Source organism: Anser anser (assembly GCF_964211835.1).
Source record: "Anser anser genome assembly, chromosome: 12".
NCBI classification, from domain to species: domain Eukaryota; kingdom Metazoa; phylum Chordata; class Aves; order Anseriformes; family Anatidae; genus Anser; species Anser anser.
Genome location: NC_139733.1, coordinates 8,920,567 through 8,943,561, shown reverse-complemented (window position 1 = coordinate 8,943,561; position 22,995 = coordinate 8,920,567). Strand labels below are relative to the sequence as shown.

Below are 22,995 nucleotides of genomic sequence, written 5' to 3'. Positions count from 1 at the left end.
CTGAAATCCTGCACTGGGTCTTTCCATTGATGGGTTTCTGATAAATACATACACGTGCATATGTATCTCAGTATAAATTTGCCACATTATACCAACGTCAAAACCACGTCAGTGATACATTCTAAGTCTTCGGGAAACTACTTTTTTTTTTTCCTCCTTTCTTTCCTTGTTTTTACTCACTCTTCCAAAAATGAGAACATCGTCTCTACTAGGACATAGAACAGTCTTATGTAAAAAAGCCTACTCCTTTTTCTGTGCTAACAGAACAGCTACTTCAAGTTCAGACAGAATGAACAAATGAATATGTTTTCAGATCATAATGGCAGAGAAGTGCTTCCACTCTACGTGTACATCAATTATTTCCTTCTGTGTAAACCCATGACTAATTACCCTTGGAAGCAAAATAGCTAACAGCCAGTTGAGCACAGGCCTCCCTTTTAAAGTAATCAAGAACTCATCTAGCTTGAAAATTACGGCAATTATCAATCAAGTGGAGGGTTGTACGGACCAAAGCCCTGTGGCAGAAAGTGCAGGGCATCACGGGAAGGAGGGTTCCAGACAGGAGGAGGAGCACCCAGCCCATGGACAAAAACGTGCAACTTGTGATACAGCTCCAAAAGAGCACTCTAGGAGAGGCAGGGATTAGCGTTTGCCCCCAGCCCCAGAAGTCCCCTCCACAGTTTTCATTAAAATTAAATACTTGGAGAGAAAATGATTCTTTGTGGAAACTAGATTTTTCCTTCAAAAGGTGAACTAGGTAGAGAGCCCTAGCCATCATCATCAAAAACAGTTTGGGACTAACTCTTCCTGCAGTTACATCTTCTGAATCTCTTCTACAGGAGCACTCCAGTAGCTCCCTTCCAGCCACCCGAACAAGACAGAGAGCAGCACGGCTGTGCCCACGCTCCGTGGCACCGCGTCCAGGTCCAGGGTAGCACCCATGGGTATTGTCAGTGATTCTTTATGCTACTCATCTCAGTGCAAGACTTTTGAGAAAAAGGCACAGCACAAAGCGTGTGTTTACAGATATATATATATATATTCTTATCTCCAAAGACCAAGTCAGATCACTCGTGGCTTCTTATATTCAACAAGCAACTGCATGAAGTCAAAAAAGAAGAGCACTTGATTAAGACAACCAACTAGGGTTTGGCATGGGCTCTGTGAGAAGCTTGAAAGCTATCAGCTATCGAGATTTTTCCTGAAGGATAAACCTCTGTTACCTGAGAGCAGCAGTGCCGCAGGATCGCATGTTGCTCTGCCATGATGGGAAGAATCCCCAGGGAAATCCCAGCAGGGCTGGGAAGGCCACGGCTTTGCCTTCAGGAGCTAGTTTTCTCCGTGCCGTCTCATTCTTGACTAGCCATTGGCCAAAATCAATCTGAGACCGAGACCAATGATACAATACATGTTTTTCTGCTTTTGGCAAAATGACAAAGCACTTTGATCTCTGATATCTAGGAAAATTCAAATCTTAATCGCAAGTGGACTGCTGTAACTATGACACAATTATGCACCTCACACCGTAGTTTTCCGGTTAAAAAGTTATTTATCAGGACACATAAGACCTTTCACTATTTATAAATAAAGGAGCTAAGAGACACGGGTTACTAAAGCTAGGTGTCTGTGTTTGCACTCAAACCCTTAAATAAGTGACGCTTAATTTGAAGATGCCTCTGGCCCTCTCTGTAAGATCCAGCATATTTTGCTTGCCAATCTGTACATGTTTCAACAGCCTTCTGCCATGGGTTTGCACTGTTGGAACTTCAAGTTTAAACAAATTCAGTGTGCCACAGGGAAAACTAACACTGAGGGAGAAGCAGCAAAGCCTGCTCATCTCCAATAATGACTCCCGAGATCATTTGCGAGCAGACGCATAGATAACTTTGGACACATTAAATGAGAAGTAGAGAGGGGAGGATGCAAGAAAGCAGGTGAGAAGGTGGTTTTGTGTTCATTCCTTCATGCACACACACGGGATTCCTCTTGTGCAAGTCCTCACTAGGCAGATGCACTCCCCTTCAGAGACGGATACGCCGAACCCCGCTTGGGTTCACTTGTCTGTCGGGCAGGGCACTTGGCGGGCTGACCCCAGCCCGGAAGATAGCTTGGGATCCTCTGAAATGAAGGGACAGGAGATCAGCTACTCCAACCCCACGTTCCAAGGAGGCTGGACCAGGTGCCAAAACTCCCCCTGAAGCTACAACAGCCGCCTGGCTCAGCAGCTTGGCTATGCTGGTGCCACCAGCACTCATCTTCTGGACTGTGACCTACCAGGAGCGGCTTCTTGGGGATCCCCGTGGACGTCTCCCAAGCCCTGCCAGAACCCCACCTTGCTGAACTGAAATTCAGCGGAAAGATGAGACGGAGGGTTGTTTTCTGAGCAGTAAATTTGCCGTACTCGAATCACAGGGGTGAAGATCAGTTTTGCCCCCCAGGGTGGCTCGTTCCATCCCGCTCTCACTGACTGCCCCAAGACACGCCAGGGAGCTGCTCCTGCCACCAGCCTGGTGGCAACCAAACGTGCAGGAGAGCAAAAACAAGTACAGAGATAAGGAGAGAGCAAGGGGGAGAGAAAAAAGGAGTAGAAAGCAGCAGCAAGGCAGAGAACAGGAAAAAAATGGATTAAGGAAGAAAGAAGAGGAACGAGATAAACAGAGATTACGGCAGCTGTGTGATGACAGGCACTGGGGTGAGTGGACAGATACAAGCCCCAGCAGCAGCTGTGAACTAAAGGTTTACAAAGGCTTGTTTCTTCCCCATGATCCCACTTTACAGGACTTGAACTCAGGAAGAGAGAAAAACCACAGACTCTGGGTTTTCACAGCCTGACTGGGACCTCCTTTAAGCAGCAGCCAAACCCAGACGTACCAGGATGCGTGGCCCAGGGCCACGACAAGCTCCTGCGACAGAGCAGACCCCAGGGGAGCCACCCACTGCACGGCATTTGCTGGCTTGGAGAGAAAGGGACTGCCCGGGCTGTGCGACAGTGGCCGTGGGCACCGAAAAGCTTGTACAGAATTTGTCAGCCCATGAGGAGTTTGAGCATCAGCTCCATCGACGGAACAGGCTCTCTTATGGTTGCGGAGCATTTATTCTCCACATCTGCCCTTATATTCTTTATTCTTCTTTTCTTCTTTTGGGATCTTCTGGAAAGAGTCCAGTGGAGGGCAACAAAGATGGTACGGGGCCTGGAGCATCTTCCCTATGAGGAAAGGCTGAGAGACCTGGGTCTGTTCAGCCTGGAGAAGAGAAGACTGAGAGGGGATCTTATCAATGTTTACAAATATCTTAAGTGTGGGAGACAGAGGGATTTGGCCAACCTCTTTTCAGTGGTTTGTGGGGACAGGACAAGGGGCAATGGCCACAAAATGGAGCACAGGAAGTTCTGCACCAACACGCGAAAGAGCTTCTTCACAGTGAGCGTGACGGAGCACTGGGACAGGCTGCCCAGGGAGGCTGTGGGGTCTCCTTCTCTGGAGATATTCAAGACCCGTCTGGACGCCTACCTGGGCAGCCTGCTTTAGGGAACCTGCTTTGGCAGGGGGGTTGGACCCAATGATCTCTTGAGGTCCCTTCCAACCCCTACAATTCTGTGATTCTTCTTTTCTGATTTTTGTTTGTTTTGTTTTTTAAGACAATGCATGCTCTGTTGTTGCATAAAGAAGCCAAAGCAAGGGCATGAGCATTGCCTTGGGAATGAGCAGTGAATTTTGAGCTGTTTCACTGCAGCAGAGAAACTGATAAGGGAGAAGCGGCTCACAGCCAGCAGGATTTATACCTGCACAAGCAAAACCCAGCAGATTTCCAGTTTACACCTGCACAAGCAAAACCCAGCAGATTTTCAGTCCATCACCATAACTGCTCCAAGCAGTATGTGCCTATGCATTGCACAGTCAGGGAGCATGGACCTGAAATGCTGGCTTTGCTTCTTTTTTTCATTAGTGCTTATTTTGACTTTCTCTCCCAAGCAAATGGGCAAGTTCCACTACTGGCAACTTAAGACACTGTTTATTGCCAAGAAGAAAAATGAATGTTCCCTTGCTGTAGGCTTTATATTCAAAGCAGAAGGAAGAACATGGTTCAAGACTGCTAATGCAGCTGACCGCTTTAAAAAAAAAAAAAAAAAGGCTCCTCTAAGTCCTCTAAGCTGGCTTTGATGCCAAACAAAAGAAACAGCTCAAGGTTTTTCCCCAGATAAAGTACACTTCACAAAACAAATTCCTGAATGGGAAAAGGTTCAGGAGAAAACTCCTGGTTTGGGCAACTTCCTGAAAAATCGTATTTAGCTTTTCCTTCAGCCTAAGCTACAAATATATTTGCACGATTCTGGGAGCACATGAGCCAGGGCAGAGCCCCTCGGAAGAGCGGTTCCCCGGTGGTACTCCCTTCCCAAGCAGTTCTCCCTTGCACCGAGAGGGGAAATGCAAAGCCAGCAGGTGTTTGCAGGGAGCATCTCTCTGTGCCCGGCTTTGCCCCAAGCGTGGATGGAGGGAGGTGGGTGCCTTTTCCCCAGCAGCTCCTCTCCCTTCCCATGCTACTGTGCAGCCATCATGCCAGGCTCCTTGCAGCAGGACACAATCCTAGCTTCAAAACTGGTTTCCCAGCTCTTTAGCCAAAGCACGGTCTTGTTCTTTTACATTAAATGGATTTAAAACACTCAGGCTTCTTTCTGGTCCCAAATGGATATGCATTTCTTAATGCATTCAGGCTAAACTAACCCAGCTCTGATTCCTGAAAATTTTTAAGGACACTCTTAATTTTAAACATGTGAGCAGTCTCAGCGAGATGAACGGGATTACGCTTGAATTACAGTTGCTGTCTAATACTCCCAGCCATTCCTCCCCTCCCATACACCCCGAGACAGGGGCCCCACATCAGCACCAGAAAGCTCAATAACAGCCAATTTTGACCCAGAAGAGCTTAGTAAGGACAACAAACAAACAAACAAACAACAAACCAAAAAAACCACAGGGGTGTTGCCCCCAAACCCTAAAGCAAGTGATTAAGACAAGTACCAAAGAGCCAGGATCCAGGGGCTCAGAAGTTAAATGTGAACCATACACATCACAGTGCACTGCCAGCGTCCAAGCCACAGCAGCATTTTAACTGGCCTGCTCACCAAAAAAAACCTTAGGAAGAATTAAAGGCAAGAGAAGCATTGGTTGGGTTGGTGTAAGAGCCTCCTCCAAACAAATACAAGCTAAAAATAGTTCCAGAGGACAGAGGTCACATCTTGTCAGGAAGCAGAAACGCTGCCCTCGCTGCAGGCACATGAAAGCAGGCCAGGCAGATGTTTATGCCTGGTGATTTAGCGCATCTGAATTTGTCAACTTATTTGATAACTTGGTGCTCAAGAATGTTTCTTTCCTCATTACAGAAACATCCCAATTTCCAGTAAGAAGTATTGCTGGCACAGGAATTCCCCACATGCTGTTTTCCACAAAGCAGAAGAGTTTACCACACAGGAAAAAAGCCACAGATGCACGGCCATTTTCAGTGCATTACTGTCGGGTCCCCCCCTCTGTTTCTTCCAACCCCTGAAAACACGGTGGCTGCAAAATAAGCCTGCGGGGGCTTCAGCTCCACAGGGACGCTCCTTCATCCACATGAGGAACCCAAAGAGCTTGAAGCAATAAGGGAATAGGAAATCGTCATTTTAAGACACGTACTGAAATATCATTGTGTGAATGGACTTCCCAGATGGGAGGCTTGCTCTGACCTGGGTGGTGCAGCGAGGGGCTTCTCAGGGCTTGGAGAGGACAGGCACCGCGTGCACGGCCCTATTTCTATGCTATCCAAAGTGTTCAGAAACCTCCAAGGAAAATGTTTGCCTTAAGAAAGGCAGCAACAGCCTCAAAACGCAAATGCTCTGCCCATATCCATTTATACATTAGCCAACATTGGCTCTTGGCTTGCTGGGGCTCGGAGAATTTCCCCGGGGCTGGGACGCCCAAAGCATGCATGGGGAACAAAGCCCCCAGTGAACACCCAAATTCAGCGGAGGCTGGATGCCGGGAGCACTTTGGCTGCTGCTGGCAGGCTTACCCCAGGTGCCTGCCCTTTCTGCGAGGGAGAGGAGGTCTGTGCATCCCGTGAGGCCTTCAGACCGGCCACCCACTGCGCACTGGAAGGAGCAAGGTGCCAGAGCACCACTGTGCCCTCAGCGATGCTGCTGGTGGAGTCCAAGAAGTGTTTGTGTGTGTGTCTGAGTCTGGAGCAGAAGTGTGGTTTTGAAGCACAAGTCCTGCTCTCATCCACTTCCCGCACTTTGGCTCCTGTCACCAAGAGGACTTTGGCCATGAGAAGGGGATTCCTCTCCGATACAAGCACAAAACACGTCCCATCAGTCAACGACTCCAAGATCTGTTCAGAACTAGTCAAACCAACCCCCAAAAAACAGTACAGACAGCAAGTCCTCAGCACAAACGCTTCACTCTCCACATCGCTTTCTATTCTATCATCCTTTTCATGTGCACTGCTGTATCTGCTCATGCAGACGCCACCTCACCTGCAAGGTGTCTGCTCCGTGTGCCCACAGCTCCGCAAAGGGCACGGTGACAGCCCCCTGGGGACACCCACGTCACTGAGTCGTTGGCACTGCAGTAGCACCCACAGCTGCTCGCTGCGTGGTTTTCACCAGCTTGTGCTGCAGGGCTGTCCTGGCCTCACGGACTGCGTCACCAGGAGAGGTGAGGGGACAACCAGCCCCAGCCGCACCTCCTCGCTTTACTTAACTGCTGCCACCATTCCTGCGGAGTCCTACGTGGGCCTAGGAATTGAGTCCCAGACACGTCAAGCCCTGCTGCCCTGGCGTTGCAATTGCAGGTGTCCCACAGCACCAGAGCCCATCTCAGCACCTCCCCACAGCTCCAGGGCCAGCAAAATCCCGCAACAAGCAGGGCACCAAGAGGGATGTAGCAGGACCTGCTACCCCATCTCCTGGGGACCAGGAGCTGCCACACTTTGTCCCCCTCCACAGCCGGTACTGGCAAAGGGACTTCGAGAAAGAGCTCCCATCGGTCCCACTGGGCCTCGGGCACCTGACCCTCCGCCACCGGGAGGTCTGGAAACATCAGCCCGGGTTCATTTCATAAGCAGGGCTTGGGATTCCCTCCTCCTCCCTCTCTCCTTTGCTTCAGCAACACAAAGCCACTCTTTCTCCGCTTCCAAATGGGGTCTGTGGGGCTCTCTGCATCAGGGATCAGGAGCAGCTTTGAAAGGAGGAACCCGCGGTTTGACCCCTGCTCTATGGAGAGACCTTTTGTGCCTCCGCAAAGCTCTGCGCTGCACCAGCCCTGCGCCCGACAGAGGGAAACGCCGCAGGAAGCGGGGATTTATTCTGCTGCCAACAATTGTGAACAGCAGTGTCCTCTGGTGCCGTCATTGTCCAAAGGTGTTTGAGTGTAAAGCTCACACACAATAGCGACTTTCCAGAGATGCCTGTGAAAAGCCCTTTGGTGCTTGCCAGCCCTGCCGGGAATGCGAGACCTCAGGTGTCCGAGCTTATCTTCCAACCAAAGTCATTCATTTAACAGCCAAGCCCCGATTGCTCCTCATCATTAAAAGAAAACCCCAAAACAAAGGCTCAGCGGCTGTGCGCTCCTCTGCCATTCAGCTCTGCCGGTGTGGGAAGCAGGTGTTTCAAGGTCTGTGTTCCCTCTCCAGGCTGGAGAGGCTAGAATAAGATCCAACCTTTCGAAACTGCAGCTAAAAAGAAAGAAAGAGGCAGTGCAGCATCGCTCTCCAGGCTGGGGGAAGGCGGAGGGCTCAGCTAATTCAGAGCATGAGCTGGCTGAGTGCTGCAAAAGCCATTCCCACGGAAACTTCTGCAAATATGGCAGTGAATCCTGGCAAGCAGTTTTCACAGCCTTTTTCCCCAATGTGCTTTCTGCCGGTGCGTGGGGAGCATGCCCCCGTCCCACCAGCACTCCTCTGTGTCACCAATGGCATTGGAGGGCTTGGAGCTAGCCCAGGTGAACTGCAGCCACTTGGCTCTGAACATCCTCACCTGAACTTAGAACAACAGTCTCCTGAGTGCAAATCCTTGGCTGAAGAACATAAAACTAGCAGAGAAAAAAAATCTGTAGGTGCAAAACCAATGTTAGTCACATAAGCATCTAACTGCAGCAGAAATCACACAAGCACGAGTCAAGGTGCCAGTTAATTCACCCTCATAAACAACATTAATTGCCCTGGTGCCTGTTACACAGAGGTACAAAAAGGACGGCTGGTAATGGGGTGTTGGTGCTGGAACAGGCCCACAGGCTCTGCTGTTCCTGGACCTCAGCAAGCTCTCGGGTGCTGCATGCACTGGGTGGCACTGGGAGCAGCTGCTCTGAAATCGCACCTGAACACGATGCTGAGCTGCTTTCTCCTCAATGGCTATGTGTGAAAACACGTTCCCAACCACACAGCAAACATGACTTTTTTTTTTTTTTTTAACTATTTGACAAGAAAATCCTAATTTCCTCTCCCTTTTCTCACCCATCAGCCAAGCAGCAAGCATGGGGCTAAAGCATTCTTCCAGCTCGCTCAAGCCTCTGCGCTGCAGAATCCTCCAGGCATTCAGCTTAGCATCCTTGTCATGCTCTTGCTGCACACTGGATGTCTGGCAAGTGCTCAGCCCTGGGACCAGCAGTGTGTTCAGCTCCAAAAGGCCAATACACATTTTGGACCGTCTCCGGCTATTAGTTCTACCTCGAATTATAAAGCTTGCAAGCCTCACAACGCAACAGGGCCTTCTTAAATGCATATTCTGTCTTAACCCAGCTATGATAAGGTAATAGCATCCCCCACCTCCCTTTTTAATAAAGCTCACAGTTTTAAAGATGCATCACAGTAATTTCTTAAAAGCTACAGGCCATCAGTGCTGCTTAAGTGCTCTTTACTCTGGGTACAGTGCCGGGGGACTGCAGAGAACTCACTCCAGGGCTAAAAATACTCCCACCTCATTATATACCCTTGTGGATTACTTGATAATTACACTTCTTAGAGCCAAGAGTAATTACTGTTTTACCAGTCAGGTGTCCTTTTTGTTAATACACAAAGTCAGCTCCCCATCACCCATCGGTGATGCCTGGGTGCCCTGGCAGCAGTTGGGATGCTGGGGGTCCTCTGCCCTGGCTCCACCACATGCTCCTTCCCCAGCAGAGGCACACTTCTGGAGGCGTCCTCCTCCTCCTCCTCCCGTGGGTGCATTGTACATGTCCACGCTGTGGTCAGGACCACGTGAAACCAACGCGACCGCCAGATGCTCTTTTGGCTCTGAAGCAGGGATGTCCCCCAGAGGTGTGTGTGTGATGCTTTGGCAGTGATACCACAACAGCACGGTGGCAGCTGTGTCTGTGCGACAACCACTGCCCCGGGGGGAGTGACAAGGAGCCACCGGGCACGGATCCGCATTGCGAGGTGCCGCCAGGACTCGGGAGTCACCTCACCAAACCTTCCCCACAAGCCTATAGACAGCCCAGCACCTCCAGGAGCTACTCGCAGCAGCAATTTGTTGACTTGCTGGTGGATCTGGGCTGTGAATAGGCGTTTCGTTTACAAGCCGGGGCCAAAGGAAGCCATTGTCACCCCCAAAGCGTTCGCTGCCACAGCTACGCCAAAGCTGCTGCATCTCTCAGCCAAACCAGCCTACGGGGAGGGACGCAGCCACACTGAGGACTGCACGACCCCCTGCCAGGAGAGCTGTAGAAATCACTCCTGGTGAGCAGCAGTGATATTTTGGGCCATCTTTAGCCCAGGGACCAGCATCCTGCTGCAGCATTGCCCTTGTTTGGGCCAGGGCTGCACCTGGAGCCCCCAGCAGCTTCACAACTCAGTGATGTCCCTCTGAGATGGAGAAGAAGGTCTGCCTAAAGCCATCTCAGAGCCCATGGGTCTCCCCAAGCAGGGCTATCATGTCAGTGCCTGGTACTTCGCTGGGAAACGCTGTCCTCCCGGTGACGTTTCCTGGCACTATTATGACAGGCTTTGTAAGAGCGGATACAGGGAAAAGGCTGCCACGCTGCTGGTGAAAAATATGCAGGAATGAGAGGTCAGCGTACAGTCCCCTCAAAATCCCAAAGACACGTTAAAGGCTTTATTGTTTGGCATCTAATAGCAGTGGCTGCTTTGTCTCTTCTTTCTGGGTTTAAAGCTACACTCACTTTTGGGGTTTTGTCCAAGACTGATTGGTTACCAAAAGGCATTTTTATTCTCTCTGCAGTCATTTCCAGGAAGAGTAATTAATGTATGTTAATTGAGAGAAAAAGGGCACAGCGATGAACTTTTCAACTAATCCGGAGATAAAGTGCAATATATTAAAAACTTACTGGTGATAAAAAGATAATACACATAAGTTATGATCTTTCTACCATAATACACTGCTTATCAAAAGAAGCAAATTATTTTGAGCAACTTCAACTCTTTCATGTAATCCAACTTAAAACAATAGTCCATTTTATTTCCCCAGCCAAAATGTCTCAGTCTCATTTCATCCCAGCCAGACCATCTTCTGTTCAGTGTTACTGGCAATTCAGAAGCAAGAAATTCCCTTGAATAACTCCAGATCTGCCATAGCTACAACATGGAAGGTACCGAGGGGGTGAGTCTGATACACATGCTAAGGAAGGAGAGAAAATCAAAAGGATTTTTACTGTCCACTGATATTTTAAATTCTTGTTACCTGAGATTTTTTTTTCTATACAAATAGAGATCTGTTTCCAGCAAAAATATCTACTTTTTGGCAAAAGCTGTTTTGCTCCAAAATGTTTTGGAGAGAAAATTTGGATGTGCTGTAGCTACATAGCAATATTCAGAGACCTGAAAGACAAACATCAGTTGCTCCTCCTTGCAGAGAGCTTACCCACTGCTGAGGGAACATCTTTAATTGTGTTTCTCTATCAGCAGAACAATAAATGAAAGATGGAAATTATTTCTTTAATGGCTTCCTCTAAAAAAATCAATGGCATTCAATTCAGTTCCAGCTGGACATCCTTTGCTCTCTTCTTCAGTCATCATGTGCCTGTTTTCCACTGATGGAGATACAGAAGAAGAGTCAGGGCAAACTCACTTTTAAAAAGCTTTTGTTACAGATGGGGAAGAGGGTAAGGAGTACATCAGGGTTCAGACCTTTGAACCAGATTTCAAAGCTTTTAAAATACAGTGAAAAAGTAGTAGGGGGCTGTAAGTACTTGCACTGGCAGCCTACCTGCTGGTCCAGGACCTGGCCGCAGCCCGGCCAATATTTCGAGGCCGCCCTCGGAGTTGCCCAGTAGCCACTTCATGTTCACAATCATGTCGTGGCTGTGCCCCCAGATTTCAAAAACACACAGCTGAGGATGAAGTGCTCCATCATACCAAAGCAAAACGGCTTTGCACAACAATGGGGTGGGCATGGGGAACAACGGAGAGCACAGGCGGAGCTACAGCTGGGTGAGCAAGAGAAGGAAAGCACTGGGAAGGAAAGTGCAGGAAAAATTTGACAATCTTTCCTCCTCTCCCTCCCTAGTAGTGCTAAGGTATCCTCCAGCTACTTCAAATCTCTTTCTTGAGTAAAAGCTAAATTACTGATGGCATGCGCAGGAAACGGAGACAGAACAAGTGGAAGAGCTACCCAGTTAGCTGCATTAGGAAGGAACGGCACCATCTGGCCCCCCAAAACCATCCCAGCATGGCTTTAAGGAACGGGGTGCAGGCTGGGGGCTAAAGCAGCTGCAGTTCGGAGCCACCAGCTCCAAGCCCTCCTTAATCACCAGACCCCAGTGCAATCCCTGCAGCAATTAGCCTTAATCTGCATCCTTTATGGATGATCACGGGTTGGTGCTGCACGAGTGAATCGATCCAACAGAAAATACACCCCGGACACGGGCTTTATTCCACCTAACCCAGGTGCTGTTGGGATGATGCAGACACACGTGCTATTTCAGCGCAGGAACAGAATGATAAAGCTGAAGTCAAGAGGTTGTTCAGGAGGAGACAAAGCTCTGAAGTAATTGCTGGCAAATTAGCATGAGGAACATTATCAGACAGCAAGGCAAAGGCCCTCCCGGACAGGAAGATGTGATGCTCGTGCTGTTGTCTCCCTGGGGATACAGCTTAAATGCCACTCGCATTTGGAGCCAGGACTGCAGGCTGGGATTTCAAGGCTCCGATCGTACGGCATGATTTGTCAGGGCACACTATGCTACTGGCAGTGCTTTCCGTATCCGCTCTCAAAAATGAAATTATTTTGTGCAAATGGAAGATTACCTCAGCAAATGGGCTGGCATTTACTGATGGCCTGGGCTCCTCGGAGCAGGAGTTAGGTACCCGGAGCCTGCTTCTTCCCAGGAGAAGCTCTGGCAAGGCATGGCCACCTTTAGATCAGGTTGGTAAATGCTGCTGGGCGGCTGGGTGATCCTTCTGGACTTGCACCCCCAGCAGTCACCGCAGCAGCCTACAACAGGCAGCTCTGCTGGCAGCAGGAGCTACAGAGCCCATGGGGCACCCCCAGGGAAAGGGGCTGCTGCTGTCAGCTGCATCCCTGCTGCTTCTCCTGCCACCGCTTTCTGCCCTCTTTGGAGATGCTGAACACCTCACAGAGCTCCTCGCCAGCGGTGACTGAAATTCCCCAGCAAACTCAGCTCTAGGGGCGAGCAGAAGGCCTGCAGCTTCATAAACATCTCACCAGGAAACTGGCACCGGAGCAAGGAGGTGAAGCACAGGGGCCAGCCTTGGCTCCCACGCCAACAGAAGGGTCTCAAGGGGCTTGTAGATTCCCCGAGAAGCAAAAACCACAGAGAAGGGTGTGCAGCTCCAGCTGAGAAGCAGCTCGACTGCCTCCTGCATTGGCCTCTGCCTGTCTCAGATGCTGCCATGTGAACTCAGTCCCACGCCATGCCAGTGCTGGCTTAAGCAAAATACCCAGTCCAATATTTCTGCAGAAGCAAGGCCACGAACCGGTGGCACCGTAGGGCTTGGAAAACAGACTCCTGGGGTCTCGTGTTTGATCCACCAAGCCCCCAGGGCTTCTGCATGCTCTGCCGCTGGCAGCAGAGGACAAGGGAATGGGAATTGCTCTTCCCAAAAGACTCGGAGTTGTTACAGTCTGGCTGCCTTGGTGGGAGCTGCAGAGTCATTTAGGTAAAGGACTCATCTATGATTTATAGTTTCTTCCACAGGGAAAAAAGAAGAAGCTATAAAATAGCAGCAGCTTCTCCCTGTGGCGAGGCAAACAGCAGCACCAACACTCTGCTCACTCGGTAGCCCGATGAATATGGAGTCACTTGGCGGCACAGCCGACTGAAAAAGCCCTTTAAAGGCAAAACGTCCTTTCCTCACCCTTTGTCACCCTCCTGACCTCCCAAGCAGCACTGAAGCGTCTGCAGGAAGGAGCCCATGGGCTCCCTAGAGACGTTCCCAGCTGAGCGGCTGTTGAAGTAATGCTGAGCCAGGACCCATACACTTGCCCGTATTACACTGCATCAGCTGGAGACAGAAGTCCTCAGCAGAAACCCTTCCTAGCTGTGCCACTCGTTGGGGTGGGGACACCAGAGCGGTGCCATGCTCTGAAGCCTAGCGGAGGAACAGTAACGCATACAAGGTGCCGTCCTGACCACAGCCAACCTTCAGGGTCGCAGCGCAACACACGTGTTTCCTCGTGCTAAAACGGTGGTGGCAGAGCCCAAGCAGACAGGTGGAGGGTTCCTGATGAGGGCAGAGAAAGCTCCAGTTTGCTTCCATCAGCATTTTGGGGTTCGACGTTCCCAACTGCACAGCACAGCCACTGAAAACCTATCACGGGCTGCGCTGGCAGCCTGCCTGCAGAAAGCAGAAGCTTGTAAAGAAGGTATTGAGCTCCAGCTGGCAGAAACGAACCACACAAACACGTCTGCAGGGAAAGTCGAGGGCAGCACGTCTGGCTTCTGCGGTTGCGAAACGGAGCGGCCTTCCCTACCGTTGGACACGCCACCGGTGAGATGTGGGGGCTTCGACCTGCAGTTGGAAGACGAAGGGGGTCCTCCTGCCCCTGGAGGCCCAGGACCACAGCGAAAGCAGGGTACGTATTTGGGTTCCCCCGGGAGCAGCGCCGTGGCAATAAGGATGACCTGGCAATTTAAATTAGGACATGCAAGGGCTTTTCTCAGAAGAAATGGGATGCTGTTTTTACAGCGTGTAGTACAGCCACTGTAAACAGCAAAATTTCTTCACTACCACAAAACCTCACAAAACCCCCAAACCCCCAGTCAGGAAATTAAAGAGAATTCAGAGGAAAAACACCACCAAACGATTACATTTCTATAGGGATTATACTGGGAAAAGCCAAAAAAAGAAAAGACCTTGATCTTTCGAACAGTTGGCCATGCTCAGCTTTGTCCACAACGGTGCAGAGCCGACCGGTGCAGCCGCTGCGCGCTGGCATGATGGGCACTGGGGATCACGGCAGATCAACTATTTCTGGGTTATTCTTTATTAATTCCAAAACTGGAACTGAGTCCGAACTAGCTGATGCCGCAGGCTTATTACACTTGCCTGCCTTTTTTTTTTTTATATGTATAAAATTTTATATTTTTTTTCTAGCGCAGCTCTGTAGTACGGTTTTTATTTTAGCTAATGAATCCCTGCCCACACACGCGAGAGCCTCCAAAACACCCACAGACCAGAGGCAGGGGAAGGAAATGCCGGAATTGTTTGCTGAAATCTGGCAACAGGCTATTTTTTGCGAGGGGCCAGAGGAACACAGTGTTCTCCAGAGAGCCTGAAAAGGGTGAGGTCAGAGACTGGCTTCTGCCACGGAGCCTCAGCATTGGGAGGGTTTTTGTCTTTTGCAATTACATAATGTCTTTTCCATGCTGGAGCTGGTTGCTTCCAGATTTCTGGAGGGAGCTCTGAAACGACACACTCTACAGCTTCAAAAAACCAAACCAAAACAACAAAAAAAACAACAACAACAAAAAAACACATCACTTCTGCTCATAAAAAACTGAAAAACTTCGTTTCCTGCCGCAGTTCAGTGTTGTAACAGATGGAGGAAGGGGGGAGGGAAGGGCCCTTTATTTTTTTTCTTCTTTCATTTTTCCATATTATCCGTGTGTTGGCAACGCACTGCTGTCACAGAGTGGTGGAAAGTTCATTTACGGGAAACCTTCCGAAACTGGAGCAGCTCATAAAACTTTTAATACAGACCTGGTTAAAAAATAATGACGAGACCTGAATGGTTTTTGGTTCAGCTGGGGAATGCGTTTTTGGCCTGCTTCCATACTTAGAGCAAATGACGATATTAGGGGCTATTTTAATAAGAAAGAAGGGAGGGGAAAGGAGGGAAGGAAGGAAAGGAAGAAGGGCCCTCCTAGAAAGACAAAGCAGAGCTGCAGTGAGAGGGAACTCCCTCATCCGGGTGATCCAGGCCAGGCAGTGACAGCGGCTGACACCTCAGTGCCCAAACTCTTTATCCACCCTAATACACGGACACATGGCTTAGCGAGGCCTTCGGCTGAGGCAGACCAAAAGTAAAGCAGCTTTGAGACAGCCTGGAAGGTTTGGGGTAATGAAGAAGGGCATCTTCTAGGTTCTGAAGACAGGCAGAAGATGGAGAGGGCTTGGACGCTGGGGCAGAGCCCCAGGCCCCCAAGGACTGATGAGCACCGCATCAAATCGCAGGCTGCGCACCCAGGTGGCCACAGCGTGGGGAGAACCACGCACAGCTGGGTCTCCAGAACGACTCTGGCATCTGACCACCACCAGTTCGAAGGCTTCAAGCAACGTTCTCAAGCACTCGGAAAAGTGACTGTGCGCCCCAGAATAAAACGGAAGAATTGCATCCCCATCCCATCAAAGGTGTGAGCACTGCCGAATCCGAAGGGTTTAACTCACAGCTTCTCTCCAAAACTTGCTCCCCACGGGCCAGTCTCACCACGGGTGCCTGGTGTGTGCAAGGAACGTGAGGAAGCATTTGCCCTCCAGGTTCTCACTCCGAACATCCTCCACCTTATCTCCAGGGCTTATCTCCCACCCCATGGCCTTCCCTTCCTTCCCGTGCTGTTTGTGCAGGTCCCTGGGCGCACAGGGCATGGGGTTAGGAAATGGGATTAGCAACGAGAGTGAATTTGCCCAGTCTAAGTATGAGCATCTGGACAGATGGAGAAACTTGGACAAAGGCTCAGGGGTCCCATAACAGCCCCAGTGGGCTGTCCCTAGAGGTGAAATGATTCAGCTGCTCTAAATCCACGTGGCCCACGACTGGGGTAAACCTCCCAGTTCAACCCCTCGGGTGAGGAGCAATGTCAAACAACACCCTGGAAGGGGCAGAGCAAAAAGAATAGGAAACAAAGAGAAAGCGAGTGACAAACGGCCCATTCTGTCCTCTCAAAGGAATTTCTGCATAATTTAGACTGTACGAACAGGAAATCTGTGTACTAATGTATTCCCACCACCAAGCACATGAGGGGTCTGTGTCTCTGGAGTGCCTACAATGAATCATTTATTGTCCTTCCTCATGCTTTCCAGCAGGAATAAGCTACACATTTGACCTTATAAAAAGCAGTAACTTTGCCCGTAAGATGTGGCCCGCGGTAGCCCAGCCCCTGCTGGCAGCCCCAAATACACAGGAGAAACTATGGGTTGCTGCTGCACTGAGAGCTGCATCAGCATTTCCATACAAAACCGCTGTTTTCAAGGCTGCTACGAACAAGCCAAGAAAGAAAAGACACAAACTGCCCCAGAGAAAAGGAAGCTGGCCCCCAAAATATTTCTCCCTTAAAAAATCCGTTAACTATGCTGCAGATTTTGGTCTCCAATATAAAAATTTGGAACTTGACGTTCTTGTTTGACAAGCCCTCTTTTTTCTCATGTGAATAGGACTCATGTCCTCCTTGATCTTTACGGTAAGTTTGCTCACCCACTTTCTCAAAAGGAATCAAACAGCTGATTTGTTGTTGGAAAATTGCTAACATGACTGATCCAAGGCTCGCCAAAATCAGTAGGACCAAATGGGGAAGAGATGTGCCTGTCGGTACATCTGGTAACTTCTACAATATTTGCTCAGTCAATGGCTGCTATGATATCTATGAGTCCTTCTCAGTAATGAAAGCACTAATTAGGATATCTGGAAGGAATTAGTCATCCCAAGTAAGCTGGTTTTCAGTGTCTGTCAGGGAAAGGAGGGTCAGTGGTTGACAGCACCTGCCTAGGATATCTCTACTGTTTCCCGGGTTTCCTGTGTGACTATGAGGATGCTTGGAGGAGCTAGCTTTTGGCAAGCTAGAACCTGAAAACCCAGCCAAGTCCCCTGTACATCACTGGATGCTGGGATGCTGCCAGAAATTGGTCCCATGTGCTGGGACTGGCTGCAGTTTCCGCCCTGGGCATAGCAAAGCTTCCCGTTCAACAGATACGTTGGGAGCAGGGAGACATCACTTGTGAATCCTACTCTGACAGTAGCCATGGAAGTGTATCCGACGGACAGAAGGGGAATAAAACACCAAAAACCTTTCCCTTCCACACCGCCCTGACGGTGGAGTCAAGACAGAAGGAGGGACATGCCTACAGACCTCACCCATCCTTGCTGAGAGCTGCCAAGGACGACAAGGGTAATTCGGGCTCTGAACCTGAACATCTTGTGTTTCATGTAATCTCACTGAAAATATTTTGATTTATGATCTCAATTATCCATTAACTGAAATCCCACATCTTGGATATCATGAAATTAAGCAATAATGAATAAGAAGCTGTGCTGCTGAGGCGCTTTATGGAGTGATTCATATTAAATAAGAGACTGTGTAGCCAATATAATAGTTTGCCAGATTAACACATGCCTTGCTGAATAGTAAATACTTCTATTTGTGGCTGCTTTGGAAACATCACTGCATTCAGTAATTAGCAAAGTGTGAGGCTAATAAAAATAATAAAAAAAAAAGTAGAAAAGCTTTGGGTGTGAGCGGGGCTTGTGCCTTATCCGAGCCTGAAGGAGAATTTAAAGATTTAATTACAGCTAATGAGAACATATTTCAAAGCTGCAAAGCTCTTTTTCAGCTTAATAATGCATAGAAGGAAACACTGAAGTGTGATGGGGGCAAAGCGTGTTGCTCTGGGAACACATTCAAAACCCAAAGGGAAGCAGAGAGCCATCCAAAGGCTGAAGGGCAAAGGTGAATCCTGCCATGAGATGGTCACTTCTTTTCCAGCTTTTGCACGTTAAAATTCCTCTCTAGCTCTTCTGAGAATTACTGCATTAGGCCAAGTTTATGGCGAGCAGAGAACCTGAATAATTATCCTCCAAGGAGCCAACATGGTTTGCAGAGCCATCTCTGCCACTTCTGATTACTTGCGAAACAGCAACACGGTACTGATATTTGTAGCACCCTCGAGACCTCTGCAGCTCGGAGGGGTGGCAGTGGGGCCAGCCCCGGTCCCCTCGATGCCACCACAGCTCGATGGGGCTCAGCAGCCGGTACTGCTCTGAGAAGCCACGGGCACGCGAACCAGCGTGCACAGAGCAGCGGCTAGCCTCAGCATCCCTCAGAGCCTTGAATCAGACTTCAGGGCTTAAGGACTTCAACCTTATCTCCCATGATCTGCGCTTTCTTCCTCTTGCTCTTGTATTTTGAGTTCTCGTGGTATTTTCGATGTCTCAGGGTCCGATTCGGGGACAAACAAGACAATCAGATGTCTGCAGACTTTACCACTCTGAGCTCTCAACTGTTCCAACAGTTGACACACCGGTAAGATCAAAGACACAGCTCACATTGAAACCCCTCTCAAAATAACTCCTATCAGTCATTTCCACAGGCGGTGGACACCCCTCTTACTAGGCAACTATGGGCTACATCAACACATTTCCTTCTCCCAGTGCACATGAAACAAGCCTGAAGTAGGGGATGACATTAGGGGAGAGCGCGCCAGGTGAGGATACCTGGAGTCTGGGCTGACCTTCAGATACTGCACGCGACATCGAGTCAGTCAGATGCCCTCTGTGATTGCAACCCTTTTGGTATAAATGTGAACCCAACTGCTTATGCGCACCTCTCTGGTGGAAAGGAAAATGTAAGATATTATCGGGCTTTGTACAGCGCTTTCCAACCCTTGTAAGAAGGCATGCAAACCTGCTTATCTCAAAGCACTCTAAAATTGCCCCCTGTATACTGCCAGAGGACTAAGGTTGGTATGCAATGTTCACATACAGAGGAGTCAGCCACCAAAATAACTACAACGTGAATTACTTACTACCTAAAAACTACCAGAGGTGTTGTATTTCCACCTGTCAAGAAATGATCAAAAGCATCTCAACAAATCTTTGAATAAAGTTGTTGCTTGAAATTCCTCTGCATAGTAAGAGCCTATTTCAGTGAATGCCTTGCAAATAGTGAATTTCAGGTAGTTCACAGGCAACTTCAGAAATTCATTCCATATTGAGTAATTACAGAAGTCCTGTTACTGCACGTTCCATATTTTGGTAGCCATGGGCTGACAGCTCTCAATGTACGCTAGACACGGTTTTTCAATGCATCACATAAAACACCCAGTGCGGAGTTCACGTTCAGAGACAATTTGAACACACACATTGCACTTCCTCAGAGAAAATCACGCAGCAGTACCACCACGGCTGGACTGATCATGGAAAGATATAAAAGGCTACAAAGAAGGTAAAAAATTAAATTCAAGCAGAAGATTCCTACAAGAAGTGAAAAGAGTCATAAGCCGCTTTGCTGTTTGGTTTCCAGCCCCAGTTTACTGAGTGAGGGGTGTTGAGTGAATAGAGGAAATTAGCTACATTCTTGAGGGTTTGACACAGCTTAGAGAATAATTTTCATGACATCAACAAACAGCTTGATTTGGAAGCCAAATGTAAACCTCGGCTCACTAGGACAGCCTTACTGGGGTAACAGCAATCGTCCTGAAGGTGCTTAGAACATTACCACCAAATTGAACCCTTTCCTCTCGTAATGTTTCCGAACATCAGGAGTATTTAAATCCTTCTCAGTTTTTTTTTCCTTCAGTGCACTGTCGCTTACTCTCGGGACGCTGTGACCTGCTCTGCACGCAGGCAGTGAGTCCATCCCGTGCAGCACCTGGTGCGGTGGGCTCACGTGCCGTGGGGCATGGAAACAGCAGGTATTTGGCTGGGACGGCTGTTACTGAGCCACTGCGTGGCTAAAACAAGTGAACAAACATAAAATAATGCTTTAAGCTCCAGCCAGCATCAGCTACCTCAGGAGCCTTCATTTCCTTCTGTAGTAAGTAAAGAATGGCAGCTTAGAGGTTTTCATTGACAGATTACTGCTGCTAACACAGATTTCTGTTTACCTGTCCATGTCAAGAGGGCAGCTTTTGCCCTAGAACAGGACCCTGCTACGCTAACGCAGCTGGCCTGGTCCCCAGGCTGGGGCTGGGGTGTCCGGCGGAGCTCAGAGCAGAATAAACCTGACCGCAACAAAGCACCTTCCTGAAGTTGTGGGGAATTGCAGCCAAGTAACGCACGGGCATCACCTGCGGCAGGAGGCCACTAGCAATCTGTTCCTGGCTGTATACAGCTCCGTTAATGGATTATTTTGGAAAATCCCACTGCTACGGAGCATCAAGAGGTGTGTCTGGTGGTGTATGAATGGCACGAGGGTCAAACGCCAGCAACAACTCCGATATACCGCCCCGTACAGAGGGCAATTCAGAGAAGCTTGTCTCAAGTCCTGCCCCTGGCTAACCACTGGGCCACGGCTTCAGAAACTGGAGTCAAGGCAATGGAAAAACCCCAAGTTCATCAAAACCCCAAGTTCATCAAAACCCCAAAGCTTTGCTTAATAAATCACTGAAATCCTAGGACAAGACTCACATTTTGAGTCCTCTTTAAGACCACAGAAGATGGCCAGCTGGATTTTTGTTCACTTGTTTGTTCTTCCTTCTGGCAAATAATAGACGTTAAAATAGTTTTCTCTCGCCAACAAGTTGCTATTAACATCCATGGGCAAAACCTGCAATTTACTGGTAGCCTAATGCCATCTGGTAAAACAACAACAACAAACAACAAAATGAATAAATAGATTCCAAACGTAATAAATTGCCCTTCCAAGAGCACCCTGTGCATCCTGCAGCCAGCACTGCCTGGGTGCCACCACGGTCCCTCTGCATGGCTCCGTGGCCAAACGCAGCAGTGCCCCGGGCAGCTCGCCGAGCAGCACCCGCTGCCGCCTGCAGAGCAGCCCGGAGGGCCCAAGGGCTCAGCCTTGCTGCTGGGATGCTTCATGCACCCGGTCCTGCCTTTCACCACAATGTCGGTGGGAGACGCTCCAAGGGAAGCTCCAACCCCCTCTCCGAGCTTTGCGCAGGAGGGGGGCGTGTTTAAATATTGAAGAGCTTAGCAACAAATGCTGGGTACACAGAGCAGGTAAATCATTTAACAACCTCTCTCTGTTTATTAGCCAAAGCAAATATTCACAGTGTGATGTGCCAGCAGCAGAAGGTGTGTTTTTCTGTTTGGACCAGGCAAGGGTTCTCTACTCAACTGTGGTATGATTTTATTTTCTTTTCCAATTGTGGAGAGAAAAAAAATTTATTACGCCTAACTGGTGTCCACTACCCCAAAGACAGAAGCAACCCCAAGCAAAGAACACGTTTGGATTTGCTGACACTTTCCTGCTCCCCTCTGGTTTGCACTTTGAGCAGGCGCCAGCCCCTGGGACGCTCCCAAACCCGCACCTAACCTCTCGGAGCTCATCTTCTCCTGGACAGAAATACCTCCTGCTCCAGGGGCTTACTAGGTTGAACAGAACTTGTCCTTGTCAGTCTGCTGCTCAAGTGTGAAAATAATTATTCCTTTGGCACTTTATTCAGTTCCGTTCTGCTCCTTATCTTAAGCATTGGAGCTCATTAGCACAAAACACAGCATCTGAGAGGTATTAACACAACGCAAAATAACCACGTGCAGACAGAGGGTTTGAAACGTGTGTGTAAAGCTCCATTTCCCAAAGTTTCAATGGACTATAAGGCCACGTAGGTCTGGAAACTCTGGGAAAAATCCTTCCGGTTTTGGTGTCCAAAATAGGTCCACCCAAGCAATCCCAATGCAAGAGCTGTAACCACTACAGGTAGTTTTAAAAAGAGGAGGCCCTCCCCTCTCCTTATTTTGTGTTAGACATCTACATCCTGACACCAACACTTCTCTGCTATGAAGCATCAGATGCTTCAGCCCCAATGAAGGGGGAAACTTTGGACATTCCTTTCTCTGAAGCCTTCATTGTTGGCCAGCCTGGATGTCCCCACACGTGGACCATTGTGTATCCTATCCACATGCTTCACATATTGGAGGGCAAAGACAATTTTAGGGCTACAGCTTCCACCTTACAGTCCAGATCCTTCCAGTTAAAAGTGCTGCAAAGCTGAGGTCTCTTGTGCCTTAAAAGAAATGTGTGCGCAGAAACAGACCAAAGATAGCAGGGACACCACAACCACCCTGTCCAGCGTGGCAGCTTGCCTTGTTTTCCAGCCGGAACACCTCAAGTGGCAGAAAGCCACGGTGCCTCCTTCACACACTCAGACATCACACCTCTGAGGGTCCCAGCTCACTGCTGCGGCATTTCCTAGGAACCCCTGTGCTGCAGGAAACTCCAGCAACAGCTTCCCAACCTATTTCTACAAGAGTAGCAATGTTGGGACGGATCACAAGGTAAATCATGGGACCATGCCTCTTAACAATACATTGAAAACGTTTTCCATCAGCTACACCATACGGTTTCTGTGCGTCGGCCTACAGAAATCCTCTCACTTGCCCACCAATTGTCCAGCGTGTTTTGAGTGTGCAAGCAAAACTCCTGCTGACTTCTTGGCATCAACGGCTGCCCGTGTCCTTATGGGCTGGCTCACTGCTGCTAATCAGTTACCTAGTAAAAAGAAAGGGAGCTGCCTACGTGCTCGGAGGCTGGTGCACACGTAATTAGCTGTCCGACCTCAGTCGCTGTATACGAAGGTTAAACACAAGAGCGGATATGAACTTTGGACACTCATCAAAGATACACTTGTTAACACCAGAAATGTTTAGAA

The 22,995-nt window shown here is 49.1% G+C and overlaps 1 protein-coding gene across 1 annotated transcript in view; it reads right to left on the bottom strand.

Moving 5' to 3' along the window:
• Positions 1–22,995, bottom strand: part of LOC310880476 (uncharacterized protein) — a 300,941-nt gene that overhangs the window by 82,392 nt on the left and 195,554 nt on the right. The window contains exon 18 of the mRNA XM_083796312.1: positions 14,307–22,835. The gene's annotated coding sequence lies outside the window, so the exon portion shown is untranslated. The remainder of the gene's footprint in view (positions 1–14,306; positions 22,836–22,995) is intronic.